Genomic DNA, 18,974 nt, shown 5'->3' with positions numbered 1-18,974 from the left:
TTAACAAGCAACAGCTGCCTTTCCTAATTGTCATCATCATTATCTCGTTAGTGCCGTGTGTTGTTGAATTTTTGACCGCACTTGGCTTTGCGCCTCCTAGGCAAACCTGAACTAGTCCAAACTGGCGGCCAGCATCCGCTTTCGGTCGGAACAGTTCAAAAGTTTTGTTTTCCTATCTATCTTTCGCTGCAAGTGCCGTGCGTTGGGCATAATTTATCTTCTGCTGTCAAACTGCAGACGGGAACTCATTAACGTTGTTCATTTTTTTTTGTGGGCCAGTGCTTCCAAGCCTATACGACTAAGTGGAGTTTGTCAAAACCAATATTGGTTTTCTCTCATTGGAAATATTAACTTTAACTTAGATTTCCAGGGAAATGAGTTTTTCTCTCGTTAATTTAAAAAAGGAAGTCAAAATCCAATAGGGTCAACACCACCGAATAGATTAGTGTTCAATCGATTCTTAACAAAATAATACTATGCAGAAAACCAACTCTATTTTTTTTCTTTTTTTCTTCATCCTTTATTAGTATTATACCGAACATTAGATTCATTTCATATTTCCAGGTGTTCTGTGTTAGGTAACACCATCATCCTATTTTCACCAATTTATAAAAGAAAGAAAAAGCTTTCAATTTAATTAACCTAAATTAACTTTAACGTATAACAAATTAGTCTTGTAAATAGGAGATTGTAACGATTTTTGTCTAAAATTATTAATTATATTATTTGACATTTGTTCCAATGTTTGAACATTGGATATTCTATGTAATTCATTGGTACTATACCAGAGAAAAAACATAAAAATAATTTACAAAATTTTATTTTGAATCCTCTGCAGAGCTTTCTTCCTGGCATTACAACAGCTAGTCCATATTGGCAAACAACATTTGTAAATTTGTTGAAGATCAAAAGCCTGTTGTTTTTGACAGTTAAATTCGTGATCACATGTCTACTTGAAGATTTTATATAATGAGCTTTTGGGAATGGGGATGTGTGGGAATATTATGAGTAGAGTTTTGGAAGCATTATGAGATATCTTCCATTTTTGCGAGTAAGAAGAAGAGATATACAAACTTGTTTGCAATCTACTACAGATGACACGCAGGCTTCGTCCTTTGGCGGAGAGGCCTGTGTCATTCGTAAACAGGGATTTTTGAAATCCCTGAAGTAACTCAGGTAAGTCAGAAGTAAAAATATTGTACAATATTGGTCCCAAAATGCTGCTTTGGGGAACACCAGCTCTTACAGGAAGTCTTTCAGATCTGGAGTTCTGATAATTAACCTGAAGTGTACGATTTGACAGATAACTTTGAATTATTCTAACAATGTATGGTGGAAAATTAAAGTTTTTTAATTTTACAATCAAACCTTCATGCCAAACACTGTCGAATGCTTTTTTCTATTTCTAGAAGAGCAAGACCAGTAGAAAAGCCTTCAGATTTGTTGGAATGGATCAAATTTGTTACACGTAAAAGTTTACGTGTGGTCGAATGTCCATGGCAGTATCCGAACTATTCATTGGCAAAAATTGAATTTTCGTTGACGTGGACCATCATTCTGTTCAAAATGACCTTAGCAAAACAATTTACTGATTGAGGAAAGCAAACTGATTGGACGATAGCTAGAAGCTTCTGCAGGATTTTTGTCTGGTTTTAAAATTGGTACAACCTTAGCATTTTACTTTCTGGAAGTTTCTTGATGAGGATGTAGAAAATTCCAGCATCGCCAGAAACTTCATATTTTTGAATTTTTAATAATAGTTCTCACTTCTTCCAAATCAGTCTACCAGGAATTTTCGAAAACGCTCTCTTGATGGAGAACATTTTTGAAGTCCTGAGTAACTTGATTTTCAATTGGACTAGTAAGTCCTAAATTAAAATTGTGCGCGATTTCAAACTGCATAGCAAGTATTTGGGCTTTTTTTGCAATAAGTTAGTACTAATTTGTTTTCCTCATTCAATGCCGGTATTGGCTTCTGTTTTTTTTTTTTTCAAAATTCTAGATAATTTCCAAAAGGGCTTAGAGCCACGGTCCAATTGAGAAATTTTATTTTAAATGTTTTTGTTTCTTAAAAGTGAAAAACGATTCTTGATTTCTTTTTGCAAATCCTGCCATATAATTTTCATAGCAGGATCGCGAGTGCGTTGAAATTGTCTTCTCCTCACGTTTTTAAGACGGATCAAGAGTTTAAGATCATCGCCTATAATCACGTATTCACATTTTGGAATTGCAATCCTCCTGGCTTCAACAATGGAATTTGTTAAAGTTTCAAGAGCATTGTCAATATCAAGTTTTGTTTGTAAAGGAATATTAACATCAAGATTAGAGTCAATATATGTTTCATATATATTCCAGTCGGCTCGAAAATAATAAAAAGTGGAGCTGATAGGATTGGGAATCGCTTCATGGGATATTTGGAACGTAACAGGGACATGATCAGAATCAAAATTAGCATGAGTAATCAGTTGGCTACAAATATGACTAGAATCGCACCCGCAATTGGCGCATATGAACTTATCGGTATCTTCCTTCACTAGATAGATGTCCTTAGCATGAGAAGAACCTCCACAAATCATGCATTTAGCATCCATACGGCAATTTTTTTGTATCATGACCCCACTTTTGGCACCGACGGCACTGAGTTGGGTTCTGGTATTTTCCTCCAGGAAATGTTCCCATGTCACACGGACATCGAACATAAGTCTAGCTTTTTCTAAATCTTTAATTTTATTCAGATCTATTTTTGTTTATCCCTTTCCGAACAATGCCAGATTGGGTTCTTTTTTCATAATGGTTACTTGGACTGGGGAAAATCCAAGTATATCATTAATTCCATTTTTGATCTCTGGTGACTTATAGTCACTTGAGAGACCTTTCAATACGACTTTGAGCAAACGTTCAGTTTTGTCGTCATAAGTAAAGTTGAGAAAAAGTTCGCGATCTTTAAAAGTTTCCGGCAAAACGCGACAGTCTCCTTTCTTTGTGAACCTTGATTCCCCAAATGGAGTTCAAGATCTCCTGCCTAAATCCCCCAAATTTGGAACAACTGACCACGATAGGCGGCACTCTTTGCTTCCTCACTTGAATCAAAGAGCCTGGGCTAGAGGCTGCTTCGAATTGGTGTTCAGATTGCTTATTTCGATGCAATTATCAACATTATTCATTTCACCCTTGGAAGAAAGTTCGCATTCCGGAGAAACGTCCTTTCTTCCATTCTTGCCACGTTTAGTGACAGTTTTAGATCCCACTTTTTTGGAAGGAAGTTGTGAATTCAGAGATTCACCCTTCCTTTTTCTTGTAGTTGGAATCATGTTTCGTGAATAAACGGAAGAAGACGTGACCTCCTAAGAGTTTTTTTTTTCTCAAGAAGGTGTCCAAGAACCGCTAGCTTTCGCCAACGGGTCCAACGAAAAATCGAAGGCATGGGTCCAAACAAGGATCGTTAAGAGATCAATAGTAGAAAAAATAGTACTGAAAAGTACTGTTTTAATAGCACTGAAAAGTACCGTTTTTAATTTTAGCACTGAAACCACTGTTTTTGTAGCACTGAAAAGTACTGTTTTATTGCTTTTGGTGGTTTTTAAGAAAACTTCCAAGAGCAGAATTCGTGTACGCACAGCACGAAGGTACGATGCGCACTGAGCTTAAAAATGCTGTTTTATTGCAATCCATTGCAATCACAACTTGACTCTGATTGTTCAACTGAACTATAACATGATTTGCGCATCAAGTTTCACAAGTGTTTATTTTTGTTGAAATTTTCAACGATTCAGAAAAAGTTGATCTCATTTTGACCCAGGTCCTTTATAACTAGAGTCACAAAGTCCCGATGGCCCGATTAAATACTTTTCCTTAAAAAAAAAGATATATAGGTGCACCATTCTTGAAATTTCCCGAAAAACAGTGTAAAAATTGAGTTCATGGGGATTTTTTTAAATAAAATTCTCAAACTGGAACGAAACTGGTTAATCTCCCAATTTTAGAATAATGACAATGCATCGTACAACGTTGCTTTCAACAAGAAGAACAACAAAAATAACTACGTTCAATGAAGCAATACAGCAAACACAATTTCAACGGTCTATAAATTAGCCCGGATGATTAATAATGATTTATGATTCGAACTGAAACCACTGCCATGTTCATCCGGAGCTTCGCTGACCAACCGGACAAATTTTATCGATTTATATATTGATGAGATATTCATCATTTCTGAGAAAGGTATATAGAAAGAACAATCAGATTTCTTGCTCTTAATGAAAATCTAATGATTGATATGACTTGCTCTAGAAGTAGGTTCTTTGAATCTCAAATTACTGTGTTAAATATGATGAGATAAATCCAATTGGTTCGTAGTTTTTCATAAAATCTTTTAATCCGCCTTCTGTAAAATTTAAACAATTTGTATATACGCGATTGGAAGTACTTTTTAGAGTACACGAATCTGACATTCAGATCTAATTTCATGTGGAACAAATTGTCAGATAGAAAAAGATCATCATAAATTAGTCGCTGACATCTTTTCTACAAAAAATGCAAATGATTGACATCATCACACAGATAATTTGTGGGCTTCGTAGCCGTGCGGTTAGCGGCGTTAGTCGTTTAGGCGTATTGTGCTACGGAGTGTGGGTTCGATTCCCGTCCCAGTCGGAAAAAAAACTTTTCGTCAAACGACAAATTCTTCACTGGTCGTTCCGTGTGTCCGTTGTCTAATGTTAGTTATGTTAAGACTGTACGCCTATGACTGAAAACGGTGTAAATTGTCTTTCATTAGTCACTACTGAAAAAAGCACAGTTTGGGGTCTGTGACGCATTCGCCTGGAGGATTCAATATCCAAATTACATTGCACCATTTTTTCACCACCTTTTGAAAGACGCCAATTCAACGTGAAACAAGCGAGAAATAGGTTCCGAACACGCAACTAATCTATATGTTAATCATGATCGTGAAATTATTATAATTTTCGGAAATCTTTTACTGGCATAGGAAGGTTCCTCAAAGAGAAACTAAATGCAACGAAAAAAAGCATACCGCTGCCAAGAGGTTAAGATTTTTTAACTATAACGATCATTAAAGTGATGCGCTTCGCTCGAGATACATAGGGCAAAGCACGTGTAAACATCCCGCATGGTTGCTGGAAAGATAACCGCCCGCTCGTTTGTTATGTACACTTCCGTGCAATTGTTTGGGGTCACCCCCTAAAAACATAGCAAAGTGTTTTATCCAAATCTCTGTCATTACGTATCTACATCTATCTGTACATGCATATTTCTATGACTAATTCGAAAGACAATAAATTAATCTAATTTCGCAGATATTTTGATCTAAAATATCACCGGATATTGTTTACTTAATTTTTCTTAAAATCGTGACGTTTAACCCTCTAATACCCAACCCCGCCTTAAGACGGGGTACACTTTGGAATTTTGTGTATTTTTTCGTAGCTCGGAAATCAAAATGATTTTATTTTTGGCTTATACCTTGACTCATAACACGCATATAAGAAAAGTTTTTTATGACTTTTGAAACTTTTTTGTATTTTTAGAAATTGTTTGAAAAATTGCTTTCTTATATAACCTACAAATGCCTGGGCTTCATTTAACGTGTAATATATAAAATCGTACCTTTTATACTTTTCTACGATTAACCTATCACAAACGAAGAGCCTGGTGGTATAAAAATCATTTCAAACCTGTTTTTCCGTCAGTTACACGGAAAATAAAATACGCTCCGAAAAAAAATTAAAAATTTAATATTGTTCAATATACCGTAACAATTAATTTTTTTTCAACAACTAGAAAAGGCTTCAAGAAAAAATGAAAAAAGCTAGGGATGTTCAAAAATAAAAAAAATAATAAAAATCAAAAACCAAAAACGCGAATAAAAATAAATTAAAGCCCAAAACGTATTTAGAACGATTTAAGATAACGAAAAATAATACTTAAATCGAAAATAAAAATTTGGGCATTAGAGGATTAAAAAAAACACATCTTTGGCTTCCAAATTTGGCTGGTTTTCTCAACTGTGTAAGAATTTTGATGGAAAAACATGAAAACTTATGATTTAAGGGGTGCCCTCAAACTTTTGCACGGTATTGTATGTGAGCTTGTTAGCCCATCTAGCAAAACGAGGCAACAAATGACTCCAGAAAAATGGGATCACAAAAGTGTCAGTTGGCGTTCGAAACCATTAATTTCGAAGGTCGGTCGCCCCGGCTAAAGAGCGATCTCCGTCCGATCCCAACTCATGCAGGTCCTCTAAAAGCCGAATGCCGATGTTTGTTTAATGTTGGTTTTACCAACAGGTTGCCCATCCCGGAGAAGATTCCGACGAGAAGGCACAGCACACAACATATTATGGAAGAGAGGTTGTTAGCCGTCCTGATGAAATGATCATCGCGTCGGCTTTTGCCATCAGCTCCGCACGCTGTCCTTTTTTATGTTTTCGGAAGAGGCTTAAGATTAGCGCGGTTCACTTGCGCAAAACCATCAAACTAATGGAAGCCGAACGTTTGATTGCTGCTGTTAACTGCTTTTGGTAGCATTTCTTTGCCAAACATCTGTCATCTTTTCTTGTGGTTCTTTCGGTTATCCTGAATAAGATTAGAATGACGGTGACGGTAATTGCAGGCTTTTACAGGATGAATCTGCAGCTTCTTTTGCGGTAAATCCTGCACATTGTATCGACATTGCATTAGTAAAGAAATCAGGTAGATGTATTTTACCAGGTGTTTTCCCAGATTCAATTAAAAAGACAGCTAATTCCAATGTTTCTGAATAAATCTTTTAACCCGTAAAGGCCTGAGTGAAAGCAAAAATTGTAAAACTATCACCGCTCAGCGAATTATTAATGGATTCAAATGATTTTTTGTCAGTATACTGGCACACATATCTTGTTTCTAGAAGTGGACAGAGGAACGCGGAAATATTCCTGTGACTGGAGTTATTCCGGTGGATCACTGGGTCAGGTCGGGTGAGAAGGGTACTGTGCGTTTGTGCCCCTAAAGGTAGGAAAATTTAAAGTCACAGATAATTTCCGAAATTGTCTATAATGTGGCCAGTACATGACGGAATTTTAATAAAATTGCGTCAGTGTTAACCTTTTGAGAAACGATTGAATTGGATAACTATGAGTTTTGTATTTGATTAATCCTACTAATGACCATTTTCGGGTCCCAGGACGCCTCAAACTTGCAATAAAGTGGCCAATTTGTATCTGAATATCTGTGTCAAGCTTATGGGAACGCATTTTAGTGCACAATTATGTTTGATTTCTACTTTTCGAGAATTGAGACGGTTTAGTATCCAACAAATCTATAGCCGGTTCTTCCGGGCATTACGTCCGAATGGCCACAGCCGGTATATTTTAAACGGCGCATAACTCTTCATTTATAATGTTGAATATACAATCTTATTGATTTATGCAAATTAAAATGATTGTCACAGGATTTTGCCATAATTTTTATAAGCGTAAAAAAATAATATTACTTAATATGTTACAAAACAAGAGATTATGCTGACAAAAAAAGTGACCAAAATTTTCTATTTGCATCCAAGTTACCACACTATTACATCAAGCCTCATCGTACCTCCTCTCATTGCCACGATTGATGATCAATATCATTCTACGAACTTATGCAAGCAGCAAGATCTCCAACAATGCCAAACAATAGGATGATCATTGTACCACACAGTTGCTAGCGTGCGATCCGGTTCTTCTTAATAGTCCTTGTGCAGATGGTTAGAACCAAGAGAAAAGCCGCACCATCAATTGAGAAAGTGATGTATCTAAAAATACCATGTAAGGAATCAGCACTAACAAGCTTGTTAGGTTATAGAGGTAGCATAAAAATCCTCCTTTCTACACAACTTAGCACTAATACGGACATTTTGCTCTCATTGCATGTACTAAGGGCTGATCATGTACTAAGAACTGACAATTCGTTGAACGAATCGGGATCAGAGAGCTCCGTTCCCAAAACCGACAGGTAATGAGGTTCATGATTAGTAATCTACATCATCAACATGATCGCTCAATTTCAGTCAATTGTGAATTGCAATCAAACCACGTTATCCGGACGATAATCTACAAACAGAAGGCCTTCAACACCAGGTATGGATACAGATCATAGGTTCTAGTGATTTTACAGTTCCAGCCTGCCAATTTTTAACGAGGCAGGCTCTTTACTGATGTAAATATCAAGTTTCATTGTAAACATGTGACGTCACTCCTATCGTACCATATACCTTCCGGACCGTTTTTTTTCGTTTTTTTCGCAAATTTAATCGAGATGGATAGGAATGACGTCGGTAAGTAACTGTCAGTTTTTGGAATATATCACCTTCCTCATATAGTACACCGTGGTTCCAGCTAACATGTGACAAGCTCAAAAGAAAGCCTTTTTTGTTTGCAATCCAACCTGGCACGTTAAGACACGACAGGACGTTCTGTCTCTCCATTAAAGTGGTCACTGTATGCACTATCCCCGTGCCCACGATGTACTATATTGAGAAGGTGATATATGGACCAATGCACGAGTTCACTAATTTGACGTTTGAGCGGTGCCGAATTCATTTGTTGTCATGGTCACGTAAATACCACGGCATCGCTCAAACGTCAAATAATGAACACGTGCATTGGTCCATTCCGCAAACTGACAGCTACTTGACGACGTCTCGAACAAATTTATGAAAAATAATGATCTAGTGGTCCGGATGGTGTATGGTACGATAGGAGTGACGTCACATGTTTACAATTAAGTTCAATGTTTACACCAGTATAGAGCCTGCCTTGTTAATTTTCATGTCGTGCCCGTGTCCTTCAGACGATCGCTGCGGGAGGCTGCATAAGTAGGATCTACGCAAATAGGAGAGGAGAGGAGTGACGTCATCACTTTTCTTGCGACGATTGCATGGCATTGGTGTGACACGCTTCAGGAGACAACAACACAATGTGCGACACGATCATTGGACATAACACCTCTGCAATAATCACATTGCAACAATCCAGTGCAACAGCCTGGTACCACAGGTTGCAGGTAGCAACCACGGGCGGCTAATCAAGCTCAAGCTGTAACGTTTTGATTTTCACTTTATAAGCAAAACCAATTAGTTCCAAATTCATTTTAAGTTAATAAAATTACTATTTTGTCTTAAACTTTGATCATGACTCATGTTCCAAATCGTGGCGATTTCAAAGGTAAGAATTGATATCTTCAAATCATTTCAATGTAGAGGACTTGAATCATACAAGCGATTTTCTGAAAAATCTATAAAAGTGGAGTGTTTGGAAGTCATGCTCGTCAGGTTGGGTGACAAAACGTCGAACGCTTGAACGAAGAATGATTCTTTTTAGAAAGAATAAAAAAAACGATGTTTTTGTAGGGTTCTTGATTATATACATGCTCTAAAACCACACATACCTACCGAAAAGTTAATATACTTCGCAATTGGATTAAATGGACAAATTGATGTGAATTCAGGTTAACTTCTGCGTCCATGAGTCCTCTCATGGCGTAGGGGTAACGCGCCCTAACTAGAGATCAGGGAGTCGTGAGTTCGATTCTCACTGAGAAGACGTGTAACTTTTTCGCAAAACTTCACATCAATTTGTCCATTTAATCCAATTGTAAATTATATGTAATGTTTAGCTTTTCGGTAGTTGTTAAACTTCCATTCGGCTGGTTAGCCGTAAACCACGATTCATAATTAAAAACAAGCACACATACCTTTTTTTACTATAGGGTAAAAATCTAGTCCTCGCCCCCAAGAAATTTGCACTAATCTTCGCCCCTTCATGCAAAAAAGTCTAAATTTGTATGAAGGGGGCGAAAACTAAAGCATGGCGAAGATTATCTACCCTACTCCTTGAGCTATCGCATACCTGTGTATATTCGAGAGACTTTGATAATGATGACAGAGGTAGAGGGAGAGGAAAAGAATCAACGAAGTGGATAGCACGCAGCGGAGATAAGCTGAGCAATAGGGTCCTAAAGCCCTGTCTCAATTTTGGTACCAAACGCTTGAGTTTAGACCAGAAACACATGTTTACGCAATTTTTAAATAATTATCGTTTGTTAAAGCCCATAAAACGATTTTTGAGATTTTGTCATACCCCTTGATTTAAACTCAAATTTTGGGTATATTTTGTTTTCCGTGTTCCTTCCGAAATGTCAGATAGGAACAATCCCAGTGGTGAAACTAAAACCCCTGTGGCATTTTTGTCGACAAAGTGAACGTCAAACATGGTCAAAAGTGTCAAGGTTCATATTTGAAACTATTTTTAAAATTTAAGTTTGAAGATGTTATAGCCGTTATTTGAGCTGGAAAAATTGCTAAAGTGGCTGAAAGAACATGCTCTTTCATATTATTAAATAAAAACAAGAATTCATTCAAAGTTTTAGGACCCAATTGGACGTAAAATTCGGGATTTAGAATATCAAAAGGCCAGTGGAAACCCCATAGTTTTGTCTTTCGAAATTTTGTCCCTAATCCAAAAGCTTGTCTACGTCCAGATAAGACTATAAGAGTGCACTCATATATCTAGGTATACCTCGTGATTCCGTGCTGTTTGACTATAGTTTTTTTACAGTTTTAGACAATCGCCTTTAATTATTGTACCAAGGAAAGGTGATGATTTTCCAAAAAAAAAGAATTAAACCTTAGTTGATCCGATTGTTTGTGCTGCATCATCAGTCACATAATCGCATTTTTCTCAATGTAGAGACGATCACGGGGCCTTCCATAGCTGAGTGGTTAGAGTCCGCGGCTATAAAGCAAAGCCATTCTTAAGGTGTCTGGATTCGATTCCCGGTCGGTCCAGGTTCTTTTCGTAATGGAAATTTCCTTGAATTCCCTAGGCATAGAGTATAATCGTACCTGCCACACGATATACTACCCAAGTAACCAATAAGCATTTAAAAAGGCATTTACTCAGCATTATATTCGTCTACACGACAGCGCATTAAATGCCATTCAAACGTATATGCGCCAGTAGTGCTTCCCCAGTGCAGGTTTTGGCGAAATAACGGGCTGTTCCAATGCTGCACCTTCAGGAACGTTGCATTTGAACGTCAAAAATGTAACGCCTCCATGAAGAGCGGACCAAAACAAAAATTTATTCCCCTCCTTCTCTCTTTTTGTCGTCGCGGCTGCATTGCAAACTTTTTTCGTTATTGTGTTGTATTTTTGTCATATTTCCTTAGTGCGATTTGAAACTACAATCTCATGATTGAGAAAGTTGCCAATGCTGATGCTCTGCGCTGCTACAGGATAGTCTGCAGATGGTTAGGTGCCGGGCGATGAATTAAAGCCCTACTTAATGAACGTATACTTCTCATGTATGGTGGCTTCGATACATGACATCGTAATTTATGATTAAGATGTTTTCATTGATCATTGATCATTTTGGTGAGCACTGATTCAAAAAAAAAGTGATCAAAGGATTAGGATCATTTTGGCTCTCTGTAGCTGATAGTATGGTGGCATATATTTCTTCAAGGTTACGATGCTGATAAATCCAAAAAATTGTATGTTTGGGCTGGCGTTTTGCCGGAGTCCATCATGTTTGTTTTGAAAATCCCCTTCTCGATATCAATAGTTCAAGGCTGTCAAAACTATCGTACAGTATGAGAGAGACGAAATTATCTATCAAATTAGTAACCCATTTCCTGTCCTCCTCTTTCGTGACATTCGAACAGCAACTAAAAAGCATTTCGATTGCTTCCAACTGGATCAGCCCGTGCAATGGAAATGCTTCTTAACAACTGAGTGATTTTGGAAAGCAGTGCTTCTGCTGATTAAGGACAGCTAAGCAATCGAACTGCTTTGATAGAACATCAAGCAGTTCAAATGCTAAAAACTGTCTGCTATGAGGCATATTTAAATGCTTATTGGTTACCTGGGTAATGCAAAAATGGCAACTTTGGCAAAGAAAGCTCTCAGTTCATAACTGTGGAAGTGCTCATTAGAACACTAAGCTGAGATACAGGCTCTGTCCCAATGAGGACGTTAATGCCAAGAAGAAGAAGAAGAGTCGATCACGCTTGATTCGATTCAATTCAATTAACCTCAATTAGCAAACAATATATTAAACAACAACGACAACACCCTGGTGGCCGGTGGATTACAAAATTCGACTGTACCTTCGAGCCCTATTTGATCTAATAAACTTTCTATTAACAATTCACATCCAATGCAATTAGAATAGCTGCACAAAACTTTGGATATGATGGCAGATTTAGTCGCATCACGCATCGGTACACCAGCACTTGTGGCCTGGCGAAATTTATTTGCCTAACCGGGTGTTCTGTAGCTGCAGGAGCATCCGCTGATATGTGACCTGTAGCATCTGTTTTTCGCCGAGAGATTCCCAAAAGTGCGGCCAGCTTCGACAGCCATTATTTATTTGCTTCAGCACGGAGAAGTGCACTTCTCTACTCCTCTCGCACTTCATCAGCTGGGACTGGGAGCAATTTGAGTCAATCAATCACCATTTCGTATTCGACTTCTGTTTCAGGCTTTGATGAAACAAGCGCATGCATAGATCAGTAAAGCAGCTAGGGGGGTGCGGTTGCTGCGGAATTTTTCATAGCAATTAAGATGCGATTTCTAGTAGGGTACATCGGGATAATGCGTTCCAATGGGGACATACGGCCCACCTTATTTCCAAGAGATTGGGGTTTCTTCTACGCATAAGTATGATTGCATACCTGAATATTCGCGAAAAAAATATGTTGTACATATTACTTCTTTGAGAATTATAAACAACCAATAGGCATCCCAAAAATATCGAAAATCAGGTTTTCGGCATAAAATTTTGCGTCCGACAAGCAAGCCTCGCAGTAAATTAGCCCATCCCACCGGAAGACGACTGCTAATGGACCCTTTTGAGCTTGGCAAATGGTGGAATTCTCCTTGGAAGCTGACAAGAGAAAGTTGCATGCAGAGATGCCCAACTAAGTAAATAACACATTGATATCAAACACTTTAGAAGTAATACATTTGCTACTGCGATAGAAAAGTTTTTTTCTTATAGGGGGCGTATTATACCTTTTTACCCTATATGTGAGTTCTGCCCTGGAAAGAGCTGATTCAAAAAACTAAGGTTGATGCACAATTATTCGCCATCACAGATTATGTTCCGTTTTGCGGTACAAATAGGCAAAGATGGTTTTGTATTCATATATTCTCCAAATACTGAACGACTTCAACAAAAGAAAAAAAACGAGTGTCCTTGCTTAACTCCCATATCATCATAAAGCTATCTTCAACCCTAGCTACTCCACTGGCATAGATAGCCCTGCCATATTGAAATAGTTCGCTGCGTTTGCCGGCTATTGTTGCTATTGTAGGTTGCGGTCATCGATTAAACCGTTCAGTGTGTCAATCGTCAAATCCCACTTGTTCTCAACTGTCACTTAGTGGAACATCGTTACGTCACTCAACTGTCGATGTGTGACATCCTGGAAGTTGATGAATAAACTAAAGGTTTTTCCATTTAAGAGTTTGAACTGATGCAGTCTGTTGATTGTTTGCTCACTAAACCACTGTGGAGTGTTAAATTACAGTTTCGTGCTAATATTTGTCTATTAAATGGTGACTGGTTTTCCACAGCAAATCATCAGTAATTACATAATAATTAATTGATTAATTAATAAGTAGCTGGTAGCCGCCTACGTAGCGAGTAATGCTATTTGCTCATGCCTGTTTGCTGGAAGAGATACAAATCTGTAAATGAATATTCACACGTTTGATATCATTATTCACAATCAGTGCACTTGTGCGAAAAACGACACCGAACATGGACGCAACAACACGACTCGCATCCATTAGTGCAACCATCAGCGGCTTTCTTTCCACTGGCCGGCGATATAATGAAAACACTGCAATATGTATTTACGTCCACAAACAGCACAAGCCCCAGTAATCAATATCAATTGTAAATACATTTAAAATATGTTCGAGCTAGGGTTACCATGGGAGTGCTTTGCGAAGACCCAAGCTGTCCGATTCATTTTCGCGCGCTCGGAGTGTATTACGGTGGCTTCGTTCGTTTGCCCAGTCCTTTGTGAAGACTCAAGCAGTCCGATTCATTTTCGCGCGCTCGGAGCGTGTTTTCGGTGGCTTTGTTCGTTTGCCCGGTGCTTTACAGAGGCCAGAGCAGAGTGCGTGGTCTTTTGATTTGGTTGCGTGTTCCGATGTAACGTGCGACGGAATCAAAACAAAGCGTGTTCGGTTCGCGTCATTCGATTGCGGACAAAAAAAACGACAATAGTGCGTGGTCTTTTGATTCGGTTGCATGTTCCAGTGGGACGCGCAATGGAGTCAAGACCAATCGTGTTCGGTTCGTGTTGATCAAGTGCGAAAAGCTTCGTGTTCAGCCGAGGACGAAGTACTGGTGAGATCGTTTCATGCTTATGATAATTCATTTTTATCGTTGCTATAAGTAGCTTATATTTTATTTTCAAACAAGCTATGAATGGTTCGTCACTACAAGTGTCGACTTTTTCGCGTTTCATTAAAACTTAATATACCATTATGTTTTCGTCATTGATCAAAATAACCTTTGAATAGTTCGACATTATGAATGTCGACGTAAGACATTTTTTTGTGGCAACGTAACTTTTTTTTTTAATTTTCAAACATACTTTGAATGGTTCGTCATTACATGTGTCGACAATACCCTTATTTCTGTTACATAAACTTTTAAAATACGCATCCTTTTTGTCTTCGTCATTACTAAAAATAACCTCTGAATAGTTCGATATTATGGATGTCGACTTTTTTTTATAATTTCTCTCAATATATTTTACTGCGATACAACAATGCAACACTAGTTTTAAGTTTCTTATTTTCCCTCCTAATCCATGGATCGCATCACCGACCAAAGGTGACTCCCAGATCTTTTTCCTTCCTCACTAATCAACCTGTCCCGTGATGATTGTGGAGATGCAGAGGTATTCTCGGTCTTTAGAAGCAACGATCATTACACAATAACGTTCCTTACCCTTCCCAACTGACTGTAAGGACTTGGCCGGCGCCGTTATTGATTAATAATATGAGAGCTGCTAAAATTGCACTTCGAGAATATGCGGAAAATCCCATCCCTTATTCATTTGGATCGAAGTGCAATTCTTACCGGTTCGGATCAATCACGGAGTAGAAACCATTGACATGTACAGTCAGTCTATGCTATGCTAAAATATGTTCGAGCTAGGGTTACCATGGCTTTTTACTTTTCGACAGTATTGCGACTGCAATGAATAAACAAATCTCGAAGCAGTTAATTACATCTTCCGGATAATACTATAAAATGAACACAAGTGGACTTATAAGAGCAATTCCTTATATTAAAATTACTAAATATTGAACACGGAAAAAATACACCTTGTTTTGGGTGTAACTGTGGGTAAAAATTAATTAAATTTTGGGTTATACTAGTTTAGAGTGTTATGTTTATGTGTGTAAAATTTTATCGCAATGGCGATCTGTCAAATAATTTTCAGATGCATTCGAAACAAGAAGAGTTGCGCGGTGATCAATAATCCTGGTCAGTCGCACAGATGGATCGGCAAAAGGCTTGAAATCCACCATTCCATCGTGTCGTCCAGCAGACCATGAAGCGGGCTGGGCTACGTGTTTTTATGGTCAGGAATGCGCCAAACCGGACTGACAAGCAAAACATGGTGACCAAATTGCGTGCGTGGAAGCGGTACTGTGAGTGGCTGGTCGAGCCAGGCTATCTCGTCATGAACGACGAGACAAACATCAAGGCGGACACCATACAAATCCCCGGCCTCGAGTTTTTTGTCGGTACGTCCCGCATGGAGGTTCCGGAAAAGCTCCGGAAGAGAAAGATGGAGAAATTCGCGAAGAAGTAGTTGTTTTGGCAGGCGATCTGCGAGTGCAGACGGTATAGCAAGCCGTTAGTTTCAACCGGCGCCATAAACGGGCAGATTTATCGAGAAGAATGGTTGCAGAAGCGCTTGTTGCCCTTCTTCGGCTCTCACCGTGGTCCCACGCTGTTCTGGCCGGATCTCACTTCGTGCCATTACGCCAAGCCTGTAATGGATTGGTACAGAGCGAAGGGCGTTTATGTGGTCACGAAGAAGGCGAACCCGCAAAATACATCCGAACTTCGTCCAATCAAAAAGTTTTGGACGATATTGGAGAAGAAGTTGGATAAAAGTGGATAAACATTCAAAACCGATGAGGCTTTGAAGAAAAACCGGGAGAAATTGTGTAAGAAAGATGGGCAAAGCCTCGCCCAAGATCCCATGAGCAGTGTTAAAAGAAATGTACGATCATTCAGCTTGGGTGAGGAAATTCAATAAATAAATTATGCCAAAACATTGCTAAAATATTGTTATTAAATTCCTGAAAATTTAAGAAGTATCCGATCAAAAATGAATTTTTGGTGATCATTTTTGTGTGTCTCGTTTTTTTCGAGTCATGTCTTTTATTGACATTAATTTAATTGATATTGAATGAATTGGATCAAACTCACTTACGTCTGGTTATTCATACATAGTTAAAACTTATGTCTGTTGATATTAATTTATTTTTTGCTGTGTAGTCCGATTCCGCAGATGCAATAGGACTTGAAGTGCGTGGTTCACATCTAAAGTTGTAGAGAAGTTGCCAGGAACCGATTGAAGTAACGAAGGCAAATTTTCGGCTATAATTAATATGGCAGGCTTTTGAAAATTCAGCGATCATTGACACACTAGCCATACTTTCATCCCATTTATCCGCCTGCATTCACACAACCCACGAGATATTTATCGTTCGTAGAAAATAACGAGCCACAAAAGGAAAAATGACAGTCAGATTCTCATTCTGATAAAAAACAGAGGCGAATATTTTATTATGTGCTATGCTTGCAACCAAAGGGATTCGATGATCCAATAGATTAGAATCAAGTTGTTCAAAATTGCATTGCAATAAAATATGAAAGTTTCAACCAATTTTATGCAAACATAATTCACCCGAATGTCTCGATACCGTTGTAGTCTGTGAGAGTTGCTGCTTTTGAACGCTCTCTTGTCACGAGCAAAACGAGAGAGTGAATAGCAATATTCAAAGGAGTCTCCGATTACGATGTGTCACGAACTGTTACACTCTCCGAATTTGGTTCGATCGGCTTATTCGGATCAAAATCCAAACACTGGAATATGGTAACCCTATGAACGACCATGCATTGGCACTTGTGGTAGAGCATTCACATTCAGTTTTTATCCGACAAGCTGGATTAAAATTAATTACCTTCGACACATCAGGCTAGGTTGCATCCGATGAAAAAATATCTTCCATCGCTGTTGATCAATATTTTGGAGCACTTTTGTCAAATGGAAGAAAAGATTTTCACAGAAACTTTTGAGGGTTATCAATGCTCTCCAAAATAAAGATACATAAATCTGGCTCTTCTGGGCCAGCGCACTATGTATGTCATAGCAGAAAATTCTTGGCATTACGTTCATACTGTGACAGAGCCTTCTTCTCGGTTATGTGTTCACTGAGCACTTCCACAGTTATTCCGTCCTGATAAAACCAAGGCAGGCCTTCGTAGTTCGTGTACGTTCGAAACTCGTCACCAACCTCGGTGAGTAGTGTGTTAGCGAGCAGAATAACGGTTTCGAATGGCGCACCGTGAAAAGCTAGGGTGTCACTACCCGGAAAAACCTGGAAAGCCTGGAATAATCATTGAATTTTATTCAACCTGGAAAAAACCTTAAAACATGGAATTTTGGCTACACTCAGGGAACTTTGGCTACACTCAGGGAAGTTATTTAGAAACATTAATAGATGGAAGAATATGTCGGTTTTGTGACACAAAATCTCCTCAATCAAAAAATTTTCGGCTGCGCCGCTATTATTTAAAACGCTAATTGACATGTTCAGTCCTTTCAAAGATTTTTATTTAATCAGCGTAAAACATGTTTCGACCAGGAATCTTAAGATGGCAAATTGGTAAAGGCAAGTACAGCTCCAATAAGGAGGCGTTCATGAGCAGTTGATAAGTTAAAAACATTTAAAAAATTTAACAGAAATGTTTTTTCGCCTATTATATACAAATAATAAACTTTGTTGGAAATGAGCAAAAATTACAACAGGCACGATACATAGTACATTTCTCAAGTAAGCAAATTTTCTTTGAAAGTCTTGATCACTGTTTTAATGCAAGTCTCCATTTTATGGTCCTTAAAGTCTCTATTTCAATAAAAATTATCTCTCAAGTCATTCTTTCAATCTGCTTGCAGTGAATTCTGATCCAAAATTCTAAAGTCTCAAAAGAAATCTATAAAAACTTTTTGGCGAATTTTCCACAAGTTCTTAATTATATTTTTCTTAGAGCTCGCGATGAATGTTCCGTCAATTCTAGTCGTTTCTCGAGTGGTTTCTTCTTTAATACCTTCAGAAATTACTCCAGAGATGCTACCAGCGATTTTTCATTGGCTGCTTTGAGGAATTTCTTCATAATTGGGTCCAAAAATCTTAAAGCACGCCAACGCTTCCACAAATGATAAACAGAGATTTTGGTAAAAATCGTTTCGACTTTTTTCCACAAAATCCTACCATAATTCCTAAGCCGATTGTGTCATTTATTCCAGGCATTTTGATAAGGATTTTTCACATATTCATCCACAATTACTCTCAAAAATCCTTCAGGAATTATTAAATGATATGTGTTATAAACAATCCTCGATAATTCCTCGATAAATTTGGCATAGGATTCCTCATCAGGTTCCTCCAGAAACTTCTTTTGTAATGTCTCCAGCATATCATCGAAATATTGTTGCAGGGGCTCAAACAATTCTCTAAAAAAGTTTCAAATAAAATTAACCAAATTTCCTTCGATTCTTCAAAACATTAGTCAAGTTTCAGGGATACGGTCCGAATTTCTCCAAGTAATATCTTAAAATCGTCTTGTAGGACATTATTTAAAGATTTTTGTTTATTTTTTTTAATAT

The 18,974-nt window shown here is 38.0% G+C and overlaps 1 long non-coding RNA gene across 1 annotated transcript; it reads left to right on the top strand.

Annotated features, from left to right (window-relative positions):
* The first annotated feature begins 7,566 nt into the window (after nucleotides 1-7,566).
* On the top strand, nucleotides 7,567-9,072 carry LOC110679486. The gene is made up of 4 exons (XR_002502521.1): nucleotides 7,567-7,843; nucleotides 7,917-7,991; nucleotides 8,047-8,116; nucleotides 8,829-9,072. It is a non-coding gene; the product is annotated as an uncharacterized LOC110679486 (long non-coding RNA).
* The last annotated feature ends 9,902 nt before the right edge of the window (nucleotides 9,073-18,974 follow it).

This window comes from Aedes aegypti, chromosome 3, assembly GCF_002204515.2.
Source record: "Aedes aegypti strain LVP_AGWG chromosome 3, AaegL5.0 Primary Assembly, whole genome shotgun sequence".
NCBI lineage: Eukaryota > Metazoa > Arthropoda > Insecta > Diptera > Culicidae > Aedes > Aedes aegypti.
The sequence above is the reverse complement of the archived record's forward strand: the minus strand, read 5'-3'. Positions and strand labels throughout refer to the sequence as shown.